Genomic DNA, 4,031 nt, shown 5'->3' with positions numbered 1-4,031 from the left:
ATTATATAAGTGAAGGTGAATGTATGTAGATATTGTATTGAAGGGTATAAATGATGTTATTATATAAGTGAAGGTGAATGTATGTAGATATTGTATTGAAGGGTATAAATGATGTTATTATATAATTGAGTGAAGGTGAATGTGTGTAGATATTGTATTGAAGGGTATAAATGATGTTATTATATAAGTGAAGGTGAATGTATGTAGATATTGTATTGAAGGGTATAAATGATGTTATTATATAAGTGAAGGTGAATGTGTGTAGATATTGTATTGAAGGGTATAAATGATGTTATTATATAATTGAGTGAAGGTGAATGTATGTAGATATTGTATTGAAGGGTATAAATGATGTTATTATATAATTGAGTGAAGGTGAATGTATGTAGATATTGTATTGAAGGGTATAAATGATGTTATTATATAAGTGAAGGTGAATGTATGTAGATATTGTATTGAAGGGTATAAATGATGTTATTATATAATTGAGTGAAGGTGAATGTATGTAGATATTGTATTGAAGGGTATAAATGATGTTATTATATAAGTGAAGGTGAATGTATGTAGATATTGTATTGAAGGGTATAAATGATGTTATTATATAAGTGAAGGTGAATGTATGTAGATATTGTATTGAAGGGTATAAATGATGTTATTATATAAGTGAAGGTGAATGTATGTAGATATTGTATTGAAGGGTATAAATGATGTTATTATATAAGTGAAGGTGAATGTGTGTAGATATTGTATTGAAGGGTATAAATGATGTTATTATATAAGTGAAGGTGAATGTATGTAGATATTGTATTGAAGGGTATAAATGATGTTATTATATAAGTGAAGGTGAATGTATGTAGATATTGTATTGAAGGGTATAAATGATGTTATTATATAAGTGAAGGTGAATGTATGTAGATATTGTATTGAAGGGTATAAATGATGTTATTATATAATTGAGTGAAGGTGAATGTATGTAGATATTGTATTGAAGGGTATAAATGATGTTATTATATAAGTGAAGGTGAATGTATGTAGATATTGTATTGAAGGGTATAAATGATGTTATTATATAAGTGAAGGTGAATGTATGTAGATATTGTATTGAAGGGTATAAATGATGTTATTATATAAGTGAAGGTGAATGTATGTAGATATTGTATTGAAGGGTATAAATGATGTTATTATATAAGTGAAGGTGAATGTATGTAGATATTGTATTGAAGGGTATAAATGATGTTATTATATAAGTGAAGGTGAATGTATGTAGATATTGTATTGAAGGGTATAAATGATGTTATTATATAAGTGAAGGTGAATGTATGTAGATATTGTATTGAAGGGTATAAATGATGTTATTATATAAGTGAAGGTGAATGTATGTAGATATTGTATTGAAGGGTATAAATGATGTTATTATATAATTGAGTGAAGGTGAATGTGTGTAGATATTGTATTGAAGGGTATAAATGATGTTATTATATAAGTGAAGGTGAATGTGTGTAGATATTGTATTGAAGGGTATAAATGATGTTATTATATAAGTGAAGGTGAATGTATGTAGATATTGTATTGAAGGGTATAAATGATGTTATTATATAAGTGAAGGTGAATGTGTGTAGATATTGTATTGAAGGGTATAAATGATGTTATTATATAATTGAAGGTGAATGTGTGTAGATATTGTATTGAAGGGTATAAATGATGTTATTATATAATTGAAGGTGAATGTGTGTAGATATTGTATTGAAGGGTATAAATGATGTTATTATATAATTGAAGGTGAATGTGTGTAGATATTGTATTGAAGGGTATAAATGATGTTATTATATAAGTGAGTGAAGGTGAATGTGTGTAGATATTGTATTGAAGGGTATAAATGATGTTATTATATAATTGAAGGTGAATGTATGTAGATATTGTATTGAAGGGTATAAATGATGTTATTATATAATTGAAGGTGAATGTATGTAGATATTGTATTGAAGGGTATAAATGATGTTATTATATAAGTGAAGGTGAATGTATGTAGATATTGTATTGAAGGGTATAAATGATGTTATTATATAATTGAAGGTGAATGTGTGTAGATATTGTATTGAAGGGTATAAATGATGTTATTATATAAGTGAAGGTGAATGTATGTAGATATTGTATTGAAGGGTATAAATGATGTTATTATATAAGTGAAGGTGAATGTATGTAGATATTGTATTGAAGGGTATAAATGATGTTATTATATAAGTGAAGGTGAATGTATGTAGATATTGTATTGAAGGGTATAAATGATGTTATTATATAATTGAGTGAAGGTGAATGTATGTAGATATTGTATTGAAGGGTATAAATGATGTTATTATATAATTGAAGGTGAATGTATGTAGATATTGTATTGAAGGGTATAAATGATGTTATTATATAAGTGAAGGTGAATGTATGTAGATATTGTATTGAAGGGTATAAATGATGTTATTATATAAGTGAAGGTGAATGTATGTAGATATTGTATTGAAGGGTATAAATGATGTTATTATATAAGTGAAGGTGAATGTGTGTAGATATTGTATTGAAGGGTATAAATGATGTTATTATATAAGTGAAGGTGAATGTGTGTAGATATTGTATTGAAGGGTATAAATGATGTTATTATATAAGTGAAGGTGAATGTGTGTAGATATTGTATTGAAGGGTATAAATGATGTTATTATATAATTGAAGGTGAATGTATGTAGATATTGTATTGAAGGGTATAAATGATGTTATTATATAAGTGAAGGTGAATGTATGTAGATATTGTATTGAAGGGTATAAATGATGTTATTATATAAGTGAAGGTGAATGTGTGTAGATATTGTATTGAAGGGTATAAATGATGTTATTATATAAGTGAAGGTGAATGTATGTAGATATTGTATTGAAGGGTATAAATGATGTTATTATATAAGTGAAGGTGAATGTATGTAGATATTGTATTGAAGGGTATAAATGATGTTATTATATAAGTGAAGGTGAATGTATGTAGATATTGTATTGAAGGGTATAAATGATGTTATTATATAATTGAAGGTGAATGTGTGTAGATATTGTATTGAAGGGTATAAATGATGTTATTATATAAGTGAAGGTGAATGTATGTAGATATTGTATTGAAGGGTATAAATGATGTTATTATATAAGTGAAGGTGAATGTATGTAGATATTGTATTGAAGGGTATAAATGATGTTATTATATAAGTGAAGGTGAATGTGTGTAGATATTGTATTGAAGGGTATAAATGATGTTATTATATAAGTGAAGGTGAATGTATGTAGATATTGTATTGAAGGGTATAAATGATGTTATTATATAAGTGAAGGTGAATGTATGTAGATATTGTATTGAAGGGTATAAATGATGTTATTATATAATTGAAGGTGAATGTGTGTAGATATTGTATTGAAGGGTATAAATGATGTTATTATATAATTGAAGGTGAATGTGTGTAGATATTGTATTGAAGGGTATAAATGATGTTATTATATAATTGAAGGTGAATGTGTGTAGATATTGTATTGAAGGGTATAAATGATGTTATTATATAAGTTGAAGGTGAATGTATGTAGATATTGTATTGAAGGGTATAAATGATGTTATTATATAATTGAAGGTGAATGTATGTAGATATTGTATTGAAGGGTATAAATGATGTTATTATATAATTGAAGGTGAATGTATGTAGATATTGTATTGAAGGGTATAAATGATGTTATTATATAAGTGAAGGTGAATGTATGTAGATATTGTATTGAAGGGTATAAATGATGTTATTATATAATTGAAGGTGAATGTTTGTAGATATTGTATTGAAGGGTATAAATGATGTTATTATATAAGTGAAGGTGAATGTATGTAGATATTGTATTGAAGGGTATAAATGATGTTATTATATAAGTGAAGGTGAATGTATGTAGATATTGTATTGAAGGGTATAAATGATGTTATTATATAAGTGAAGGTGAATGTATGTAGATATTGTATTGAAGGGTATAAATGA

The sequence above is a fragment of the Scomber japonicus genome, chromosome 8 (genome assembly GCF_027409825.1).
Source record: "Scomber japonicus isolate fScoJap1 chromosome 8, fScoJap1.pri, whole genome shotgun sequence".
In the NCBI taxonomy this organism is placed as follows: domain Eukaryota; kingdom Metazoa; phylum Chordata; class Actinopteri; order Scombriformes; family Scombridae; genus Scomber; species Scomber japonicus.
The sequence above is the reverse complement of the archived record's forward strand: the minus strand, read 5'-3'. Positions refer to the sequence as shown.